Source organism: Vulpes lagopus, chromosome 7 (genome assembly GCF_018345385.1).
Source record: "Vulpes lagopus strain Blue_001 chromosome 7, ASM1834538v1, whole genome shotgun sequence".
In the NCBI taxonomy this organism is placed as follows: Eukaryota; Metazoa; Chordata; class Mammalia; order Carnivora; family Canidae; genus Vulpes; species Vulpes lagopus.
Window position 1 is genome coordinate 62,647,792 of NC_054830.1, and position 24,002 is coordinate 62,671,793.

At 46.7% G+C, this 24,002-nt stretch overlaps 1 protein-coding gene across 1 annotated transcript in view; it reads right to left on the minus strand.

Annotated features, from left to right (window-relative positions):
- Positions 1–24,002, minus strand: part of PAPPA (pappalysin 1) — a 239,219-nt gene that overhangs the window by 101,589 nt on the left and 113,628 nt on the right. The gene's annotated exons all lie outside the window — the stretch shown is intronic.

The following is a 24,002-nucleotide window of genomic DNA, read 5'->3' on the forward strand; positions in this document are numbered from 1 at the left end:
TGTAAGTGGACAGACACAGATGATGCTGCTTCTCATTGACTTAATTTTCAATTTCCATCTGTCTGGAGCATCGGAATGAAATGCCATGCCTCTGCATTCCTGAGGCTTGTCTGAAGGACACGATTTGAGATGGTCAGAGATTATTGCCCCTATTTGAGAGCTTGGAAGCCAAGTCTTAGGAAAATGAGACGGGTTTACCTTGGCATGTAAGCAAAGGCTGGGGTTTAGGCTTTTGTCAAGAATTCTTGTCCTTAATGTCAGAAACCCTGGATTCAAGCCTCTAATCTGTCCATGACTACCAGGTAATCTTGAATGTATTTACTTAGGATGGAACTACTTCAACCCAACTGGGGGACACTAATGAACTTAGTCTGATTAGAAAACTGTGAATCTGCAACACCACTAAAATCCTTGTGGTGAATGAATAAAAGAAAGAGCTGGAGAGTTCATTGCTAGAAAGGGAAGCAGGTACTTAAATTGCTCTTGCCAGCTTGGTACAAGATCTAAGGATGATTTCCACAAGCTCTCACTTCAAGAATCTTGAAGGCCACACAGCCATAAGGTGTTGGCTACTGCAAGAATGAACGCAAGCCAATGTATTCTTCAAAGAAGGACTGAGATAATGTATATTCCTCAGGACAGAGGGATAATATAGCAGATCTGAGCTACAACCTTCTACCCCAGATACATACCTGCCCCTGCCAGGCTTCACACATAACACTGTGACACATGCCCCTGCGTGTGGAGGTCATCTTCTGTAGCTTGGTGTACAAGGCCTTCCACAACGGACCTCGCCCACAGTTTTCCAAACCAGCCATTCCCCATCATTCTGTCTTGCCCTCCTAAGGGCTGTTTCCTCTGTGTAGGATCTATTTCTCATTTTTCACTTTGCTAACTCCTGCTGGGTCTTCAGATGCGGCTGAGAGTGTCTCCTCTAGCAAGCTGTCTCCATCCTCCCTTCTCTCTCACTGACTCCCATCCTAGCTCACTTAGGCGACCCTCCTCTGTGCTCTCTCTCACATTTCCTGGATTCCCCACATCCAGCTTTTGTCAACCTGTCTGTGAACAAAACCCTCTTGCTGCCCTGTCCCAGCAGGCAGGAACTATCTCTGGGCACTAAATTGCTGACTCTCATCCCTGTATTCCGAACTCATATCACAGAACCTAGAATCAACGAGATGCCCAACAAATGGCCAAGGAATATATGAGGGGACAAGTGACAAACAAGAGCAATGAATATATATATAGTCAATGAATATATATATATATATTTATTTATTTATATAAATATATATATATATATATTTATAGTCCTGGAGCCGATGAACTGAAAAGCATATATATAAAGTATATATAGAGCAGAGCCAGAAGTAATGGACTATTGTGCCTAAAATTGTTTTTTTTTTTAAAACAAGTGCCATTAATAAGGAATATCTACACAGAAGGCCAGAACAAAAACCAGAAAAATACCTGACTTGTGGAAAATGTAGAAGAAAAAAAAAATGATATAGAAGAGAGAAAAGCTACTTCAGGAAGTTTCTATTGTTTTTGAATGGCTTCTTGTTCAAAACTTTTACTGTCATGTCCCTAATAAAGCAGATTGTTGGAAAAATGGGGAGTGAGGACAAAGGTTGTATAGAAATTGTACTTCAGTTAAAAAAAATATGCAGCTGAAACCCTGAGTTTTTAAGACGTTTACAACATAAAATCATGTTGCATTTAAAATGTACTTTATATATATATTATTACCAGTGTAGGCCTGTTCTCAACTAAGCAGGTATCGATACACTTTTCTTTGATGTGATTACTGGCCATACCCTGAGTACTGCAAACCAGATTTCATCAAAACAGAGGTATCTTTTTCCAGTGAAATGACACATCTTGTCTAAAACATTTACTAGCTTTGCTATAAAATTTCTTCAAACTTTGGGACTCCCTGCAGTACTCTAAAGCAAATCCCCAGTGGCTGTCTCACAAACACTTCCATAATGTCCAGCTGGGACTAAGAATGCAGTAATCCTCTTGAAATCATTTGAGCAATGAATAGGCAATAAGTAAGAGGCACCAAAGCATTCTGAAGATTTAGGAGTGAGGGTCGTTATTATCTCCAGCTAAGATAGCTTTTAACTCCTTGATGAGAACTGGAGAAGAGACTCAATCCACATAACCAGTATTTATTTACTCACTATCTGCTCTGTGTCTATGCTGGTACTGGGGACACACTGATGAATCAGGTGGGGCTCCTCCCTTGTGGGTGGAATCAATACTGCTTGGGAAAACAGGAAAAGGCTTCCCAAGAAGATAGTTTGGGGCAGCATTTTGGAGGAAGAAAAGAATTCGGGGATGTGAAGGGAAGAGTATGAGCAATGGATGAGCCTCAAGCAATGTGTGTGTGTGTATGAGAAAGCTGTCAAGGTTAAAGCTAAGGGAGAATGATGGGTCCTGGAGCCGATGAACTGAAAAGCTAATCTGAGGCCAGACTAAGGAAGGACTGCAATGCCATTTTGAGGTATTTGAATTGTACTGTTTAGAAATGGAGAGACTGTGGGGCACCTGAGTGGCTCAGTCGGTTAAGCATCTGCCTTTGGCTCAGGTCATGATCCCAGAGTCCTGGGATGGAGCCCTGTCTGGGGCTCCCAGCTCAGCGGGGAGTCTACTTCTCCCTCTCCCTTTCCCCCCTGTCTGCTACTTCCACACTTGTGCTCTCACTCCTACTCTCTCTGTCTCTGTCAAATAAATAAAAATCTTCAAGAAGAGAGAAATGGAGACTTTGATGATTTTTCTGAGCAGGAAAACCTGCATTTTTCACACTCTTAGAGGCGTAAGACCTGATTTTGCTTAGGTCTTTCCCTAGTGCCATTTACCATTTATGTGATTTTGGAGAAATTACTTGGAATTTCTAGACCTTGCTTTCTTCACCTGAATAATGGTTGAAGGACTAAGTGTTTGCTATCATGCTCAGATCACTTCATAATTCATGTGATTACATAATGACCCAAAATGTTTTCTTAGTTTCTTCTGTGTGCTAGGTACTGTGATAAACTGTAGGCACAGAGTAGTAAAAAAATCATCCATGACCTTCACCTCATGGAATGTATGGTCTAGTGGTAAATGTAGGTAAAGCCCTCAGGACATAACAGGTGGTCAATACATGGTCTATGACAACCATGGTGATCTTGAAGCTGAAAGCAATGATTTTATTTCCTGTGCAGGAAAGATGAAATTCATGGAATTGAAGTGATTTGCTGAAGCCTGTAGAGAACATCTCTAGTACAGCTAAGACGAGAACACTTGAACTTATTACCCAATGCCCTTTCTACTACACCATGTCAATGGATCGGACTGGGTTTTCAAGATGTAATTCTGACAACAAAATAGTTCATTACCCTTAACCAAGTTTCAACTTTCCTTTTGGGAATCTCCATTTTCACTTTTCACAACATCCCTGGTGTGGGCTACATAGTAGTCTGAGAAGCTACTGGGGTTACCAAGTGTCCAGCCCATTGAGGAAAAAAAAAAACTCTCTACAGATGGGGAGATGACAGCTTTAAGTAATAGGAGATATAATATGTAATAAGACTCAAGGAGTAAGCAAATACTTTGGATGCATGCTCTCCTGAGATGGGCTACCTTCCAGAGGGTGGTAGGATTGACCTGTCTTTCTAAACTTCTTGTCTGTGAAGATGGGTCAGCTTTTGAGAAATTAGTATCTGTTTCTATTTCCAGCTGAGGGAACGGTGATTGGCATTAGGATATTTGATTAGTCCAATGATTACTATTTTCTCTATTTTTTTAAACACCAGAAAAAAAAAAAAAACAGTATTTTTAAATTCAGCTGTTTGTTTAGGGATGGGTCCAACCACAACAAGCTTCATGCCACATAACAATTCATCCAAACAACAACAACAAACGACCAAAAAATGCACAATCTCTGTGTCCAAATAATAGCTTCTTAGAACATGGGAAACTGGAGTACTTAACCCCCGAAGGTTCACAAAGGGGAAGCTTGGCGGGGAGATGGTGGTGGCTGTACTGGCATATGTTTCCTCTGGAAGAGGAATATCTGGACTTTAAATCGCCTATGTTTCAAAGGCTTCATGTCCAACCCACATTGCTGACTTCATTTAATTCTATTCAAGCCAGGGTTTGTTCTTAACCTCCTCAACCAGATTGGCCTGTCCAGTGTACAGAAGACAGGGTGGTGAAGGGCTTCTAAGGAACCATGAATCCGCTAACAAGTTTCAGATGCTGGTTGGGTCTACTGAAACTGAGGAGCTTAAGTTGGTTTTTGGTTCCTCCAAGGGTTGGCCATACACCAAAGTGGGCCAGAAATTCCTTCCTGTGTTTCACTGTGACAACCAGGCATCATCTAGCAAATGGAAAACACTATGAAAAGAAGGATGATCTGGATATAGTCACATATTAACACTCCCATTACACACCCAGGCCTATCATGGAGAGCACGATCCAGGGGACAGCCCGGTCCTCTGTCTACTTGGCCCTTACAATACTCTTAACTGGTTTGGGTCTGCCCCATTTCCTAAGAGTGATGAATCTAAGGTGATTAAGCCATGAGCAATTTATCCAGACCGTGTTTGAAATACTTAGTTACCTTCTGCAAAATCTGAGCTTCCCCACCTAGCTCCCAAATCCTTCCATACTATAGCTCCAATTGTCTTGTCTATTCTCATCCCAAAGCACATCTCTGCCCTTAAATGCACAGTTTCTTCTCAGAATTCACCTCTCAGAGCTTCTGTCCTTGTTTCTTTAGCCTGAAAGGCTAGTCTCTGCCTGAGTCTCCCATCAAGCTTTGACTCAGGTATCTTTGGCTCCGCGAAGCCTCACCTGTCACTCTTTTGGATTGCTACTTGTCTAGAACAAACTGACCCCCTTTCCTTCCTGCCTCACTATTCTCTCCTTTCAAACCATCATAACAGGATATGGTCTCTATTAAAATGTTAATTAAAAAATAAAAATTAAAAAAAATACCCTCCTTTCATTCCACATCTCCTTACCACTATGTCTCCTACTTCACACTTCTTTCATGACTCACGGAGTTTATTGAGAGTTATCTTTACTTATACTTCCCACCTTCTCGCCTACAATTCACTCTTCAGTTCTCTCCAATCTAATATCTGTACTCACTACTCTACCAAAATCCATCTTGGATGGATGGATTTACCATTTACCTCAAGGTTTCTAAAACCATAACATGAAAATCCTTGTCTTGCTAGACTGCCTGGAAGCATATAAAGAAATAGCTCATTCTTCCTGAAGCACTCTCTCATGGATTCCAGGGCACCTGCCATCCCATTTCTTTTGGGCTCTCAGCTTATCCCACATATACTTATTTGCTGCTTTCTGCTTCTTCCCAAAATCTCTGCTAAATGCTGCCAAGGCTTCAGGGCCAGGCCTTGGGCCCCCTTTCCTATCTATCTACATTCTATCATTCAGTTCTCATTTTAAATAAAAATGTGAAAATATCTGTGTGCCAATGACTCAAACATTTCTTTAGAAATTACCTCTTCTATGAATCCTAACTGCCTACAGAGACATCTTTACTTAAATACCTATTTAAAAGCATCACAAAATCATCAAGTCTAAAGCAGAAGTAATGGTTTCTCCCCACATTCCTCTCTTGTCCATCTTAGTAAATGGCAACATTGCCCAACAATGGCCAAATCAAAACTGTCTGAGTCATCTCTCCCATTTTTTTTCAGCCCACCTTCCAACCCCACATAAAGTCCATGAGCACATCCTGTATCCTCTTTTATCTCAGAATATTCCAAAAAGATTCACTTCTGTTCCATCACTGCCACTCTAATCCAGGCCATTGTCACTTAACCAATGCTAATCTAATCAGTCTTTTTGCTTCTTTGGCCTATTTCCTAATCCTTCCTCTTCAACTCATCCACAGCTAGAGTGCTCTTTTAAAAACATAAACTTCCAGGCTATCTTCCTACCTAAAACTCAATGGCTTCCCATACTATGTGGGGTGAAATTCAATCACTATCATGGCCAACAAGTCCCCACCTTACCTGATCATACTACCTCCCTCACTCACCATATCATCCATCCAACCACTCTATTCATTCAACAATCCCTCTGTTCAACAAGCAAATGTTTCTTAAATGAACCAAACTTGTTATAGGTCCAGGAACTTGAATTTGCTATTCACTTTACCTAGAATACCTTTTCTCTGACTTTTTTTACAACCTCTTTCTTTTCATCGTTTAGGGCTCAGTTAAAATATTACTTCCTCAGATAACAACCTTGTCTACACACCTTCATCCCCATTAGAGCATACATATCATCTTGTTTTATCTCCTCCACACCGTTATTCACTAACTAAAAATAAATTTTACTTATTATTGTTTCTTTCCCCCCAGCCCTGTGACATAGGTTTCATGGAAGCACATTTCCAAGTGTACACCTTTCTTTAGGATCAAGAAAACTGCCTCACCATATTATGTAATTGGCATTTGAGAATAAATTAATGAGTGTGTACAGCTCTTGGATTGTGAGACATTTCTGAGCCGTTTCGAGTGTGACTTCTATTCAGGTCTCTGGTTCTTAGGACAAAGCCAGTTCTTATACCAGGTGCTCAGTAAATGATGAATTAACAAAATTCTTTTGGAGTTTCAAAATGTCTGTTATTGATTGTATTGAAGAGATCACAAACCTGACTTGAATCTGTTTCAGCAGATTGTATGATAGAAAGATTTTTATGAAAATATTAATTAGAATGAGACCCTATTATAAATCCAAGCACACATTAGGAGGAAAAAAATCCAATTCTGTCTAAACCATCCCATAATATTTTTCTCCCCATGAGACATCGTGCCTCACCATCTGTCCTAAATATTATTTTATTTTCTTTCTTAACTGAATTTGCAAAGCAATGGAACATCTGGATTGAAAAGGTGGTGCATACTGGACTGAAATTTAATAAAGAGATTTGATGGTTTTATGAATTGGAACTCGAAGATACATTTGCATCACCTTGAATTAAGTATAGTTATTTGAATGGCCTAAAAAGATTATAAGCGAAGATAGTGATCCTAATAAGTGACAAGGCATTCAATAGAGCAGAATGCTCAGGCCCTGAATGATTTTCAGCTGGGTCTCTTTTGGGATCCAATCCTATCTCACGATATGGAAGAGGAGGTAAAATTCAGTCCCACAATGAATTATGTAGTGGCCACGAAACAGGCAGGCAGGAGGGACAGTGACACCCAAGACCCAAAGGCCTTTAAAAGTATAAGCAGGAAATAACAAAATGAGATTTGTCTTGGATAATATAAGCTAATAATAAATAGAGAAACGCAGTCTGAAGCATTCATATGCAGAGAATGTATAAAAGTGGCATAAAAGGGTGATGAAGGTAGCCAACCGCAAACGGAGTGTCAGTGGTTGTCATGTGATCTCGTCTCCCCACACCAAAAGTAAAGTAAGCAAAGAGGTAAAAAAGAAAGAAAGAGAAAAGAATGGGACACTTCCTCAAAATCAGCAGCTTGGTCAAGTGAACAGGAGTCAAAAAGCGATGCACTCTCATTTCCTTCCCTGGGCTGCAATTTCCCTTCTACAGGAAGAGTGTTCCATCAAGTAGCTCTAGGATCCCCTTCAATGGAGTCATTCTAAAATGTATTTGGTTCTTGATGTTTTTGCCCCTTTAATCATTAAACCAGGTTTTCAGGGACACCTGGGTGGCTCAGCGGTTGAGCCTCTGCCTTTGGCTCAGGGTGTGACCCTGGGGTCTGAGGATGGAGTCCCACATGGGGCTCCCCACAGGGAGCCCGCTGCTTCTCCCTCTGCCTGTGTCTCTGCCTCTCTCTCTCTGTGTGTGTCTCTCATGAATAAGTAAATAAAATCTTAAAAACAAACAAAAACAAAACAGATTTCCAGTCTGAAGATGGGGAAACATTAGCAAAATGAAAACTGAGAACAGCGCAGCTGAAGCCGTTTCTGAGAAACACAGGCGAGGGCTATGGCAAACTGCAGGTGGATAAAAGGACAGGAAATCAAAATTGGAGGCTCGACTCCGCCGTAGGGCACAGTGTCATCCTGGGTTTCGCTCCCTGTGTCTGTAAAAGCGAAACGACCAAACTGCTTCTCCCACCCATTTTAGACAGTGGCTGCAACAATCAGATAAAATATTACGGCAAATGCTCAGACATGTTACTGTTTTCACATGTTCTTATCGCCCTGCAATCTAGAAGTCCTCTCCCTAGAAGCCACCGCGTGGCTTGCTCAGCTCACTCTCCTCGCCTTTGCCTCCTCGGGCTGCGCTGCCTCCACTCGCGTCTCTGCGGCCTACACCCCCTTCCCCGATGTCATTGTCTACAGAGCATGACACCGCTTTTTGCACAAGTTTACTTGACTGCTGCATTCTCTCTAAAGTAGGCTGGCAGGGCCTCGAGAGCTGGATCATAGGCTGGTTGGCCCACGACAGCCCTTCCAATTCCAGGACACAGAGGACACTGGGTACACGTTGCCGAACCAGCGAAGGTTTCGCCCCACAGGGGCCTCTAGAGGCTGTCTAGACCTTTTGCAAATGTGGCGGCTGAGATTCAGAAAGGTCAAGTAACTCACTGAAAGCTCTACAGTTCATTGCTACAGGCCAAGGGTTTCGGTTGGCTCATTAAGGCTCATTATATAAATATTGGGGATCCGCAGTTTCAAATAGAAATTGGTTTGTGAGAAGCGTTCACATGTGACCATAAGGAAAACCCCACACATCCTCACGAATGCAGTTTGGGCACATATACACGTCTGTTCTCCAATGCAGCAAAGTGAGCCACGTATCCACCCGTTAGGGTGTCCTCAAGTTTCCAGAGAAGAGAGACTTCTGGGCAAGTGGATGCTGTGCTAAATAATAGGAGCCAAGGAACTGAGGATGAATCAGGGCACCACAGGAAAACCGAGCCAGTCACCCCAGTCTGGCACAGCTGGTCGTGACTAAGGTGACCGCAGCACACTGGGCTCTTGGTGGGGATCCCACCCGAGAAACTAGAGTGTCACGTGGGTCCCTCCCACCCGAGCCCTGATTGGTTGGGCCCACTTCGGAGACCATCCTCCTGCCATATGGTTCAGATAAGTCCAACAAGATGAGGCATTCAAGCCACAGCGTCCTCCACCTCCAAGTTGGTGAGATAGGCCACAGTGCGCTAAGGGCCGAAGCCAAGTCAACATGCTGAGCTGTTCTCGGGTAAGTTTCTTTACCTTACGTGATGGGCGGGCTCCTCTTCTGCCCTTGGAAGAGGATTTTATGTCATTTGAATATATGCTCTTTGGTCTGTATTGCTGAACTGCGTTTTGTTCTTAGAGAAACCTGTGTGGTGTGTGTGTCTCCTCCCAATAAGGAGAACACAGGGGAGGGAGGGAAGCAAGGATAGAAGGAAAGAAGGAAGGAGGGAGGGAGGGAAAACTGCTCCTAAATTTTATGAGTTAATCTGAAATATTTAAAAATATCAACCAAAACCTGTTTTTTTTTTTTTTTGGTTGTTTTGTTGTTGTTGTTGTTGTTGTTTAACTAGAAAGGACAAGGGTTAGCATTATTATTCACGTATGGAAAAAGTTCCCAGGAATCCTGGGCGCTCTGAGATCAGTTTCTACTGACTGCAGAAGGTGACTGCGCAAACAAGTCATGGGATTGCAGACTGCGTAACTGGCTATAGATTCCAGAAGGGAGATCAGAGAGGCTGCCTGTGGTTCTCAGGTGGCTGCACAGACCAGTTTGGGGCCCCTGAGGACCCACAGTCTGAGAATAGGGCCCAAGGTAGGCACCATCACTGAGCAATCCTCTTATGTAGGGGGATGTTTAATCTGGGGGAGAGAGGGCTCAGAGGGGACACAGCGGAAAACTCCTCTAACAAAGTGCAGCTGGTCTGAAAGCGAAATTGGCTGCCTCAGAAGACAGTGGTATCCATTCAACATTTGCCAGCAGAGGCCTGATGAGGATCGCCAGGCATAATCCGGTCCCTGCCTGTTTCTGTTGCCTTCTCGTTCCTTCTCTAGTCACGGCTGACAGCCTCAAAGTGCGGCTGCTTCCCCAATGGGCCATATTCCCCCAAATTCCCAGCACTGCTCTTCCTCTGACTGGCCTCCACGCATCCTTAGCCATAGTTTGACCAAGCACTCCTCTGCAAAGTCTCTCTGCTAATCTCCCCGGGGTGGGGTGGGGGGGCTGCTTGCCCCTATCTACGTCTTCCCATAGCATCCTCTACTTCTCTAATAACCATTTTAGCGACCAGGCAATAAATGCATTTGCTATGTGAATGATCGGATGACTTGGCCCATGCCGGGCACTACGTTAAATGTTTTTCAATATATAATGTCATTTAATCCGAGAAGAGCCCTATATGTTTGGTGCTATCCTTGTCCATACTCCACAGACCAGGAAACTGTATTAAGAGGATAAGTCAATAGATTCATATAAGGTTTCACAAGTTGAAGCAAGAATCTGATCCTGACTAGTGTCATGCCATAATCCGGGCCCCTGCATGGGTTTTATGTGGCTGGGGACACCGAGGGGGCCTAAAGAGACAAGCTGATGGGGCTCCGTCCGCGATGCTGCTGGACAGGCAGGCTCCCGGGTCTGCTGGAGCTTCGGTCACAGGTCACATCGCAGCCTGCGCTAGGGAGCTGGTTATCCCTGAGCAACACGCTTCATGTCCTGGTCCTGGTTTCCTCCTTTCAGACATGAGGGGGATGAAATGAGGAGCTGTATAGAAAACACCTGGCATGGAGTCCGGCAGGAAAACAGATTCTGTGAAGGATCAGGAGTCTCCCTTTCCCAAAAGGAAGCGGCAATCTGTCTCTGTTGCCCTGTGCCAGTTAAACTGCACGGGCTCCATCACTTATGTTTTGGTTAAACCTTTTTAAATTTTTTTTTTTTAAAGTGGAATCTGAGTTTTTGTTGGCAGGTGATTGAACACACCGGGGCCCAGCCTCCGGGCCCACAGTCCATTAGGGAATTTACGAGGACAGATGGGGAGGCTTCAACTCAAGTACTCCCTTCAGAGGCAGTGCTTACAAAGCCATCAATTTCCTTAACAAGGAGCACCGGCTTAAATGCCCCCGTAAAGCCGAGCTATTTACACAGCTATCCACTTCCCTTTGAATTCTCTGCCTGGGGGGTGGCCTACCTGCAGTCCTTTCCAGCTACTAGTGAATCAGGCTCCCTCCCAAAAAGGAAGCTCTGGCGGGCACTGGGACTGGGTTTTGAAAAGCAGCTCAGTTCGGGGTTATCAGGCAGTCCTGTGGGAGGGGGAGGAGGGATCTAAGTAACCACCAAAGGCCCTGGGTCAGCCCATCCCTTCTGCCGAGGTTCTAAAACGCTTGGACCTTGTCAAAGAGTTAGGGCCGTCCTCAGCAATGAGATGGAGAAAGAGGGCTGCCCCCGAGCCCTTCTCTCCTTTGTACCAAGGGAAAAAGAGGCTCAAAAGAACATTATGGGCAAACACCTGTATGGTGCTTTGCAGCTCTGTGGCAAGTGTCAGTCCTGTGATGTGGTCCCCTTATAGATGAGGAAACTAAAGTAGCCCCCACCCCACTTTTGAGGCAGAAAGGGGATCTGAACACTAGCAACTGGCTCCGGGCCCCGGGCACAAAACCATCACAGTGAGACACCGCGCCGGAGAGGACCCCCTAGAAGGCAGACGAGCCTGTGATTGAAACTGGGGCTGGGCTGCCTCTAAAGACCAACAAAGCTCTACTACGCTTTGCTGCCTGAATAGTAAAACTGTCTGCTAAGAAACACGGCCTTCCTTCACTCATTTATTCTGTATTTACGGAGCCAGAAATTACTTGCCAGATCCAGGACTGAATTCTGGGGAGTTGGATGAATGACACTGGATCCCAACACTCCAGGGGCCCAGAGCCTCGTGACGGGAACAAGTAAGTCAATCACTGCGGACACAGTATTTTGTCATGAGCAGAGAGGAGGGCCTCCCATCCACCACACACACAGAGCCCCGAGGGTTACCCAGATTCGAGAAGGCGATTCTTGGGAGGTTACACTGGGCTGGATCTGGGAGGGGTCCTAGGACTGGGTGGTGGGGATACATGCCAGTCTCTGCAAGCAAATGGATGGAGCTGGAAACAGCCTAGCAGATGAAACACAAAAGATCTTGGAGTGTGAAGTGCAAAGGCCAGCTTCAGACCTTGAATGCCACAGTAAGGGATTTGGATTGATCTCAAGGGCACCCGCCTTTTCAAATGGAGAGTGACATAATGATGTTTGCATTTTAGGAAGCCGTGCTCTCTCGCTACAGGGGAGGGTCGGTGAGGGCAAGCCCTGGTGGGTAACCTGGGATCTGCTGGAGTTTTCCTGCAAAAGTCTGCGCGGGAACTGGAGGGGACTCAGGTAGAGCAAGGAAGGCAGGAAGAGGGAAAGCGGGGTTGATTTGGGGTGGGGGTTAGTTCTCAAAGTAAAATGCACATGGTGGTGATCCTCTGGATGTGAGAAATGACAGGGAGGGGAGACTTAAGGATGTTTTCCAAGCTTCTAGCGGAAATATCTGGTTGGCTGGTGGCGCCACCAGTTGAGACAGAAAAACAGGAGTTGCAGCGGGTCTGGGGAGAAAATCAATTGGTATGTTCGCTATCTAATGTGTTGAGTTTGAGTGCCTGTGGGGCATCCAATGAGAGCAACTGGGTATGTAAGTCCATACACAGGTCAAGAGAAAAGCCCAGACTCAAGACAGAGATTTGGGGTGGGGGGGGGCGGTCTTTGGCTTTGAATGATGAGCTTAGGGAGAAAGTGCAGTATGAGAAGTAGCTCCTTTGAGGACTTTGGCGAGCACCAATATTTTAAAGGGTGAGCAGAAGGTCTGTGTAGGTGTGGCCAGAGGGGGTAAGGAAAACTGGAAGCTTCAAAACTTCAAGAAAGAGCCAGATAAGTTAGGGGAGAAACACACTGAACTATGTCTGTTAATCATGCTGTGGAATGGAATCCCCTTTATGGCTTCCCGGAGTCAAGATTCTTAACTTTCCGCTTGATCTCTTCCAGGGACTGGGCGTTCACTACTCATAGAACTAGATGATTAACAGTCATAATAACTGACATTTATTGAGCGCTTTCTGAAGGACAAGGAACCGACCATCCCAAGCACAGCAGAACTGGCATCTTCAGTGCCTAGCATTGACCTGACACGCAAGACACGCTCAACAACTCCGTGATGGATAAATTCACAAAGGAAAGAAAGGAAGTATCCTAGCTACCCTGTGAAGGGAAGAACAGCACTCCCATCTCACGGATGGAAAAGGATGCTTGGGGGATGGAGCCTGGAGCAGAGAAGTGGTCCCCTGTGCTCTTGGGGCAGGTCAACCAGCTTCTCTTTCTCAGCCTCTCTCCCCATGTAGGAGTGCTCTTGGCAAAAGGCACCCAGACAGATGGGAAAGTAGAGAGATGGAAGATGCTTGTGCAGCCCTCACATGGGTAATGAGCCTGAACTCAAGTTCTATGCGTGGTTTTGGGCTCCTGAACTGAGGGATCGGCCCCAGCCAGGACCTTTTGCAGCCCTGCCAACAGTGGCTGGAAGGGTAGTTCAATCTTATGGATAATTTGGGCTGGGTTTCTGACCGGTGTTGAAAGCCAAAATCCCTCTGATTTCTCTTCAGGTCAGTTTGCCAAGAGTACTTTGTTGGCCCTTGAAGAGCATCCCACTGAGGGGAGGTTGGTCTTACAACACTGCTCCTGGCACAGCAGGCTTCTGCCTAGAAACCACTCCTTGCTGCAGAATAGCACTCAGACACCCACCTATCTTGTGCCTCTCCCCCCCCTCCCCAGTAGACTTTTTTTGGAATCACTTTACTCATTGTAGCCCCCAAAGAACCCTCGTTCTGGACCTTTATAGCAGCAGAGCTGTGCACCTGGTCTTCCTGAGCCAAGGTGCCTTGGTAGTGTTCACAGACCCACCCCCCCGCACCAGGGGGCTTTCAAAGTCCTCCTGCAGTTGCCTCCTATCAGGCCCGGCACATCCTTAAGGATGCTGTCTTCTGAAGTCCCCCAGTGAAGGACTTGTGCTGCCACTTGTCACGCCCATCTGCATCCTACCTAGCAAACAGCTTTGCATGCAGCAGGTGCTTAATATAGACAGAGACCAGCGTGAGATTGGTCACATTGGCTTCCAGCTGACTTCGAGGGACCCCTGTGGCTGCTGCTGCCTGGTGGGGGGGAGATGGTAACCTTAGCCAGACCCCGGGCATGGAGTGTTTTATCTTTCTGTCTGGCAAACGAAAATAGAAAACCCAATCCCTTAAAAAATTATTTAAATTTCAGATTTACTTTATCTTAATTTATTCTCAGTACTTAATCAGTAGCAGCCAAAAGAAAGTCGCTTTTAGTTTCTCCCTCTGTTAAGTATTTAATGATCTGTAAACAAACACTTCAGACAGTGTTTCTTAAAGAGACCCTGGGATCCTTTTGTTATGTGAAGATTCCTTTGCTGGGTGCATTGTTTCCCCTTCTCATTATCTGTTTGCTGGCTGGCTGTTCAGCTCTTGAGAGGACACATTTTATTAGATAACCTTAATGATCAAGAGGTAGCGTAAATTAATAGTTCAGCCTGAGGGCTTAAGAGCCAGACTTCCCCCTTACTGGAAGCCTCGAGTAAATTACTTGACATCTCTGTGCTTTTTCCTTATCCAGCCATCTTTAGCCAGCACAATATTAACACTCCCACAGAGGGTCAATGCAATTAATCAAAGGAGTTAATAGAGAAAAAGCATGAAATTAATGAAACGAATAAAATTAATCACGAGCTATTTCTACCACGATGTCTACTGTCAGGGACGATGACATATCTTGCCTCTCCTAATGGTTTTTGAAGGCCTAGTGTTTTGGAAGGGGGCCTCCGCTCCTCTACTTGTGGAGCTGGGCAGATCTTGGATCAAATCCCAGCTCTGCAATTTAAGGATCACCTGCTTTGGACAAAGTCACTTCACCTACCTGAGCTTTGCGCTCACCTTGTGTAAAATGGGAGCAATGGTCCCACGCCTTCCGACAGCCTCCTGGAGACCCAAAGAGGAGGTTGGGCGGGCTGCGCGGCCACCAGCAGGCATGGGATGGAGCGCACCCGAAGGCTCCTTTCCCCATGTAGTGGTTTTCCAGCTCACTAAATATTTACTGAACGAAGGCCAGTTTCTCAAAAGTCACTTAAACATTTGGGGGCTCTGTTGTGTCATCTGGAGAGTGGTGATAATAATGCCTGGCTGACGGGGGCGTTGTGGGTTTGCAATGAGACCGCAGAATAGATTCTCCATAAATATCAACACACTCCCTTCTGAGGCCCCAGGAGGATCCTGGATGCTGCCTTTAGGCGGTGAGCAGTTTGGGCTCCTCTGGGCCCTCTTTCCTGCCACCGAGTGTCATTTCACGCAGCGCATCCGTTAATGACCCGCTGAAGCTGAACGCTGGGGACACAAGAATGTACGGGGTAACTTCTTCTGTGAAAGGTGAGGGAAACTGCTGTGTAACGGGAAAATGTAGGGGATCGATACAATTACAGCTAAGCTTCTAAGGCCCCAGGAGCAAGATGCAAAGGCAATACACTCGCCTCTTCAACTCTTCTGTGCCTTGATCTCCCCAAGTGGCTGCTACTTAACCCACCTATATACTCATCCATCTATGCCAACGGTAGGATGTCAACTTTTTCTGTACGGGGCCAGACAGTAACTATTTTGACTTCGTGGGCCCTCCAAGGTCTCCATCGGAACTACTCAACCATGTTTTTGTATTGGCAAATATCTAACCCAAGGAGCACAAATGGGTTTCAATGAAACTGTATGTCCCCAGATGGTTAGCAGGTTGGGTCTGGCCAAGGGCAGCAGGTTGCTGACCCCTGATCTATGTAAGCACGCATTTGGCCCATCATGCTTGGCATGGCATACCAGGGCTTGGCATGGAATGTCAGACCAGGAGTGACAGCCTCACCGAGGTCTAACAGAGGAGAACTTGCAGGACTCCAGCCTCACCTCCCTCCCTCCCTCCCTCCCTCCTGTCTGGCCACGCTGCCTTTCTCCGACAGCCCCTTTCCTGTCTACTAGTCCAAACTTCTTGCAGTCCTCACTCTATCACCCTGCCCTACATCTCCCTAATTTGTCCATTTTCTATTCAATCATCGAGTCTGAGCTTAAATGTAGGTGTCCCAAAGGAGGCCTTTCCTGACTCCTGTCTGATATAAAGGAGGCCCTTCGTTTACGTACTTCCAAGTATGTCCACTTACTGGCCCTTCCAACAGTTACATTCAAATAGTCATTAGTGTCATTTCTCTGGGCTTTCTTGCTCCTGCTTCCTTGTCCCCTTGCAACTAGCACAGGGCTGGGCACACAGCAGGCAACAGGAAATGTGGGAATGAATGACACGATGTGACCCAGCGGCCAGCTTGCACCATCCTCCGCCTGGTTCTGACTGCATAAGTTAGAGCTGATTTATTCTGCAGGCTACAGCACTGGGGCTTTCACACAATCCTGACTGCCCATCCATCATTTTATTTTAAGCACATGACTTCTCTGTCCAAAAAGAAAAGGAGGATACAATTAGGTCTATATCCCTCACTTGCTTAATATTTCAATTTCCCCCAGGGCACTCCCTTCAAGTGGAGATCACAGCTCATGAATATTAAGTGTCTCTTCCAACACAACACGGTCCCCAAGAAAGAGCAGAGAGCCAGCAGTGAGGAAAATACCCTGACACCTGGCCCCCCAGGCCTCCCTCTCTCCCCCCAGCTACCTCGGCCACGTCGGGCACGGATGCACAGCAAGACACGTGTGTGTACGCGTGGGCAGGTCTCTGGTCACTTTAAAGGCCATAAAGAAGCCCTTGTTCTTGGCTACCCAGATTCACCTGCCTTGGAGTCAGGCTGCCTTTCAAAGGCTCACATCAAAGTGTGGTGTTGATTCCTCAAATTCAGGCAAGCTCCAAGCCCTTCGGAGCCTGACCCCTCCCTGCGAGTCAGGAAGCCGACCTGGGCTGAGGGCTAGAATTCCTCCCTTCTGGCGTCAGAGCCGTCCTGTTTCTTTTCATTCCAGCCCGGCCTCTCTGTGGGGTAGGCCTCCCGGGTTTCCGAAGGAGGTGGCAAGCCGAGGTCTGAGGCTGGATGGCCAGCTTGATCCTAACCGGTGCTGACTCGACTCGGGGCGTTTGAATGCGTCCATCAGACCTCCCGGTCGAGGACTTCAGATCTTCTAGGTCCTGCTCCTCACGGCAGCCTTCCGCCCCATCGCCTTCCTTTCCTGCTCCTTTGTCCCCTCAGTGACCCCCTTTGACCCTGTGGGTTAAAGGAATTCCTTTCTCCTCCCCAAGCCCTCATTTCTTTTAAAATGCACAGTTTAAAAACAATAATGATCTGGGATTTAAATTCTGGAAGTCAGAGTTGAAAGGGCCCTGGGAGCTCATCTAGCTCACCCCCTCACCTCATAGCTGGGGAAGCTGAGATCAAGGGGGCTCACTCACTTTGCAAAAGGGACCACCGCATTTTTACAGCAGGCTCAGGCTCAGGACCACTTTTCCCTCCCCCCAGGCTGGACCCGAGGCCTTTGTATCAGTCACTTCTGACGTGGGAGTGAGGAAGGGGAGGAGGACGTGGCATTAACTTCTGTGCCCCATCGTGGGGCATCCACTAACTGCCATGCATTGCCCTAAACACCCTGTGGACATTACTTCCACCTTCCTCTAAACAGAACTGGGGGGTTATAATCATGCCCATTTTCCAGAAAGGACACTGAGACCCAGAGAGAGGATGGCAGATGCCCAGGGTGACGCAGGGCGTATGTACAACCACTAGACATTTGAACTCAGGCTCCTCTGTCCCTACCACGTTGCCCTGACAACAGGATTAAGTGTCAAAGTCCTCCTAAGCTAAAAAACAATGTGGCTACTGTCAATGGAGGGTGAGCTCTTAAAAATGAAAATACAGCCCAAAACACAGGAGGGCCCTTTGTCGGGGGCATGGGGTTTATGCAGTGGAATGTTTATAGGGTGATAATAACTGAAAGTTGTAGTTTTCATGACTCATGAAAAAGGCACAGAAGGACCTGCGCCTACACTTTCACTTCCTGCTGTGCGCCAATGGCACCAGAGCAGAAACAGTGGGAAAGTCTGTCTACTGCTCCTGGGGAGCTCACTGGGAGACTGGACATGGTCTTTAGAGGCAGGCAGATGGGGTCTGAGGCCTCCTTTTCTGACCCACTAGGCTGGATGACTTAGGACGGACGAGCCGCTGAAACCCTCAATACCTCTGTCTCCTCGTCAGCAAAACGGGCATTATGAGCCTGAATGCGCAGAGTTGATGAGAAAATGAGTGACATCACTTGCGAAAAGAGTTCTTAGCACAGAAGTACTCAGAAAGGGGGTTCTTAACACTTAGTACAGTCGGGTGCCTACAAAATGACACGACTTCATGCTTCGGTGTTCAGACCCTGTCCGGCAGGACCTTGAACCCCTCCCCTGCTATTTCTGACTGAGGGACCTTGGGCAAGTTACTTAACCTCTCTGAACCTCAGAGTCTCTCTTCTAGGAAACTGGGATAACGACATCACTTATGTCATAGGATTCCTGGGTGGATTGATACACCCTCTGGATCCATGGTACGAATAAGAACAATAATAATACAGCAGTGGCAGACACATAACACTGACCGGGGGCCACTGTTGTAATATGCTTTACATGTATGACCTCGTGTCGGCCTCACAACAGCCATACGAGGTAGGGTCTATTACTAACCCATCTTACTCATGAGAAAACGGAAACTCAGATTACAAAGTGGCTGGGCTAGGCTTGTCACCCAGAATCCAGGTGTGTAGTCACCGGGCCATGTGGCATCATGCCAGTGCTAAGGGTGTCACCCAGGCTGGCGGACAGGTGACCACCCTCATGCCTTTATCCCCCCCCGCCCCACCGCAGCTACTGCTAATAGTTCTCTCTTCTTCTCAAAGCACGACTTCGAGTCACCGGGAGCCGTGTTTCAGGGAGGTGGTGTGGTGGCCGTCACGCTTCCCACCGAGGGAGGTCCGAAGGAGTACACGCATCTGGAAGAAGGTTTTATTTTGTTGTTGTTTGTTTGTTTGTTTAATTTTAATGCTTTAGTAAGGTGAGAGGTGGATTGCCTTATTATGATTTCACTTTGTTAGAAAGAAAAATAATAATAAATGCAACTCCCAGCAGAGCCCATTCTTCTCCTCCTTCCACTCCCCTCCCCCCAACCAGATGCTGTTTTTCTTTTTAGTCACTGTTGTTCTAAAGTATCATTAGAACATCCACCGAGAAGACGTGGCGATTCATCTTCTTGTTTTCCTTTCTCGCCTTGGCTCAGAGCAGGCCAGGGCGGCCTGACATGGGGGCCACAAGGCTCTGTGACCCCCGCCCCTCCCAGGGACTGGGGTGGGGGGAGGAGGAGGATGGGTGTCCCCTCCTCCGCCTCAGCCACCTTGCAGATAATTGAGTTAGGGCCCTGGCTCTGGACAGGGCTGGAGATGCTCTGTCAGGGACCAGAGACAATGGCAGTCCCACAGTGGTGGGGAGCAGAGGAAGAATCGGGAAAAACAGACCCACGGGGATGACAACGTGGGGGTCCGTGGGCTTCTTTTTCCTAACCCTATATCAGCATCAAGTAGGATTTGAAACCCCAAAGCCTTCAAGTAAATGACATGCGGAGGATGCCCCAGGGTCAGACAGGACAAGAAGCCTTAGAGCCCTCAGCCCGTTGGCTCTCACATCACAGAGGGGGAAACGGAGGCTCCTGGATGCTGAGCTGCAGCGCAGGCCCCACATCTAAAGTCACCCCTGGGACCAGCCATCCCGAGGGACGCAGGGCAGTAAATCAAAACGGAGCCTGAGTCCTCCATGTTGCATCTCCTGTAAGGGGCTGCGGGTCATCTCAGAACGTAGCTCATTTCCAGCACTGGCTTCAGATGTGTCACTAAGTAGAGCCCCTTCTGGGGATGCTTCACGTTTTGTCTCACTTGAGCATTACCTTCCCTCCTTCGGCTTTTATCAGCAGCCTGTCTGTAGTTTATGACTCAGTGCTGTAGGAAGAGAATTCCCAGCGCTGCCGAACAAAGCCTCCAGCCAGTGCCTGGGGGGGGGGGGGGCGGGGGGGCGGTGGTGGTGTGCGGTGGGGAGTTATCATTTTACTGATACCACATTTTTTTTAACTGAAACCTAAGGCCTGGTGTATGTTATGCTTTTTAAAAAGGGGAAGAAGGACAAGATAATTTCCACATTGCTGGGGATGCAGCCTGCATTGCCTAAGAGGTCTTGTGGGTGGTGTTCCTTTTAACAAGCAACTTATTATGTGCTGGGGGATGAGGGCGCTGGGGTGGGAAAGTAGGAAAGGGCAGTCCCGGGGTGTTGCATAATAACACATTGGCACCTTGGGAATACTTCCGGACGTGTGGGCTTCTGAAAAGTGAATGGGAATGCCACCATAAATCTGTCACCCACCCTCACACTGGTGTCACCAAACCCAGGGAAAACACTGGCCCTACTCAATGGCCATTGACAAAATAATAATAATAATAATAATAATAATAAATACAGAAGAGAAGAGAAAGGAAGAAGGAAGGAAGGAAGGCAGGGAGTAGCAGAGTAGTACAGTAGACAAAACAAGGGGTCTGTACTCAGTCTAAGATGGGATCACATCTCTATGAGCTATGTTACCTTGGCCAGGTTAAGGCATCATAATAGGTCTTAGGTCCCTCATCTGGATATAAGAGCCCTCCCAGAGGCTCACGCTAAAGAAAGGTGTGGGACACAGGACATCCCACCTGACGATCCCATTGGTGATCGTCAATAGTGGTTGCACCCTCACCGCCCCCCCATACCCACACTGACACAACTAATAGCTAATGTACATCAAACACATCCAACTTGCTAGGAATGGGGCTGAACCTCATAGTCTCTTATGACAACAATTTTCAGTCAGGATTCTAAGTGACAATCAACAGAAACCATCGTTGGCCAACTTAAGCAAAACGAGCGAACAAATAGAATCTATTCAGGCAATACTGGATAGTTATAGAACTCTCTCTGGGAGGGCTGGAGAGCCAGGCTTGCACACTCCAAAGCCTGAGTCTAAGCTCAAGATTAGGTGCCAGGACTGGTCTTTGTGAAGATATCAGAACATGGTCACTTTAGCACTAATGCCACATGCTGTTCACTGGTGTTTCAGAAACGTATAGGTTGAGGGGAAGTGTAGCTCTTGTAGAGGGGAGTGGGGAAAGGAGACTTTTGGATTTTCAACTTGCAGGGCTTGGGCTCTCTGTTTCGTCATTATTATATCAAGGAGAGGTATTTCCTAAATCCAGGAAGGAGATTCAAATAATAAGCATCCAAAATATTGATACATATCTTCCATAGTTGAGTCTCGGGACTTTCACCATTTTCTGGATGAGAATACTGATGTTTGGCCACGGTTGCACGTCTAAGCCATGGTATGAGCCCAAGTCAGTCTCACTCAGGCCAGTTCTCTTGGCCACTGTCTTGACAAACATAATGATGAAACCAGTCCATCTCAGCAAAGCCTCCCACACTCCAGTGCCATTTCTCTGACTCACTGAAGCTGGATTTGGTGGGAGCCAAAGATTCACTGTCTACTCTTCAAGCTGTTCTTAAGGGGAGATGGTTTTCTAGACTCAAAGGCATGGAGTTTGCCCTTGGAAGGTAGTTCCTGGGAGCTGGGATCTCTGGATAGGCTCCTTAATTCTTGGAATGTCCTGTGTCTCACCGAGTCTCTATGATGGAATTCTAATTGGTGAGGGTGGGGGTATTGCTGAAGTTGTTCCTCTAATGCAAACCATATTCAACATACCAGGTAACAGAGCCTTCCCTGGACACCATCCACACCACTGACAATGGATCCCAGTCCATTAATTCACTAGATGAACTGTTCTAGAGCAGTGTGTTCCTCATTCACCCTCAAAGCCCTAAAAGACCAAGTGCTGCCTTTTTTTTTTTTTAATTTTATTTTCTTACTATTTTTTGCAGTCTGAAGTCAGACTCTCTGGGTTTGCGTCCTGGTTCTACCATTTAACTGCATATCCTTGGTTCACTTCTCATGCTTCAGCTTCAGCTTGTGCAAAAGCAGGACCATAAAAGGTTGTTATGAAAACGAGAGTTTATACATGTGCTTGGTATACAACGGAAATTCAACAAATATCATCATCACCACCAGAGTACTCAGAATCTAGTAGAGAATAACAGTGTATAAAGTGGATCTATGAGGGTCCGGGTCTCACCTTCTTGGCACCTCCCTCATCGTCACCTCTTTCCTCTTAAGCCTCTCAGTTAACATAGTTTGAAAATCACTGAACTAGTCCAAAACAGTCATTCTGGCTAAAGTGGAGGTGGAGATTTTAAGCCCCAGGGGGTGGGGAGGCACACTAAGACTGGACTTGCTGTCCAGCGCTACTTTCTAAGAGCTTCCCAAGCCCCACCACCATATGCTTAAAATTCAGTTCTTTTCTTTTTTTAAGAATGTCATAACTGTCACCTCCTGTCTGTGCCAGGCTCCAATAACCAAGAGTATCAAAGACTTCAAACCTATGAGCCAGGGGTCAGCAAAGGCCTGTAAAAGACCAGATTCGGAAATATTTTAGGCTCTTTGGGACATAGGGTCTCTGCTGCACCTGCTCAATAGTTTGTAGCAGGAAAACAGCCATAGACAATATAAGTAAAGTCACAAGTATGCCAAGTTCCAGTAAGACTTCATCCCCTCCAAGCATTTCTTTTAGGGTACCATATCCTACCTAGCCTTCCCCACATCCTCCCTTCCTTCCAGAGGCTCTTAAGTTACATGCACCCTTAGTGTGAGTAAAACAGGTAGATACTTTCCAGCATTCTCTGGGAGTGATGCTGGTGTCACGAGCAAAGGCAAAGGCAAGTAGCTCATGGGTAAGGGAAATAGCCACACACTTTGGAAATCACACAAGTCAAGTGCAGACAAGGCCTTTAGAGAACACCTAACCCAATCCTTTGAAGTTTACACCAGGAAAATGGAAGCCCAGGAGAGGGAAGCAGCTTGGCCAGTGTGAACTTGGCAAGTTCTCGGCGCAATGAGGACTAGAGCCTGGTTTTTCTGATTTTCGGCTCAGGCTCCTTCAGCCATACCACTAGGCTAACATCAGGTTTTTACCATGGGCCAGGCCCAAATCCACAGAGCAAAGAAAACAACCTTCTGTCATTTAAAAACCCAAGGTCCTGCCTGAAAATTCCCCTTCTGTCTTTCCTTGCTTCCTCTAAGTCCTCCTCTTTTCCATCCATGGTTAGCTGTGGGACACCTCTTATTGTGTTGCTGAGCCCCTACTTGGTGCCAAGGAGATAGTAGGTGCTCAATCCGTGTGTGCTGATAATGGACTAAGGGTGAGTGATACATGGTGAAGAGCTCACAGTGCTCAGAAGCCCCCTGCCCCCCGAAAGGAAGGTCTAAATGTGCCCCCTGTAACACACTGCGAATGTGAGGACCCAATGACATTTCCTTCCCTTTAGTCTTCCTCGAAAATTGCCTTTCAGTGAGAAATCTTCCCACCAATGTTTTCATCCCCTCAGTTTCATCCCCTCATCCCCTTCCCTCTTCAGATAGAGCACCTCTGTCTTTTGTACTTGCAAATGAATTGTGATTAGTTTTCACCTCCAGCCCAGGGGATTAGCCAGGGGACCTTTGATCTTCAGGTATCGATTTGCATCTTAAAGGAAGTATGATCTCATCTGAGCCAGCTCAAAATTCCATCCCTGCCCCCCAACCCCTGTCTGTTTACCAGCCCCGGGCTGGCCAGGGCCTCCCAAGTGGGGCTGTAACAACAAGACCAGCCAGACTCCTAGAGAAGCCAGAGGAAAACAAATTTCCCATCTGACTCAGTAAAGGTGGGAAAAGGACGTTTGCTTTCTAAACACAAGCTGGTCTGCTACTCCTCCACCCTCGCGTCAGAGAGACTGCCCGAGGTTCTGAGTGTGCGACGGGGACCACAGTGGTTCCCAGATCTCGGCTGCAGGTTGTGCAGCA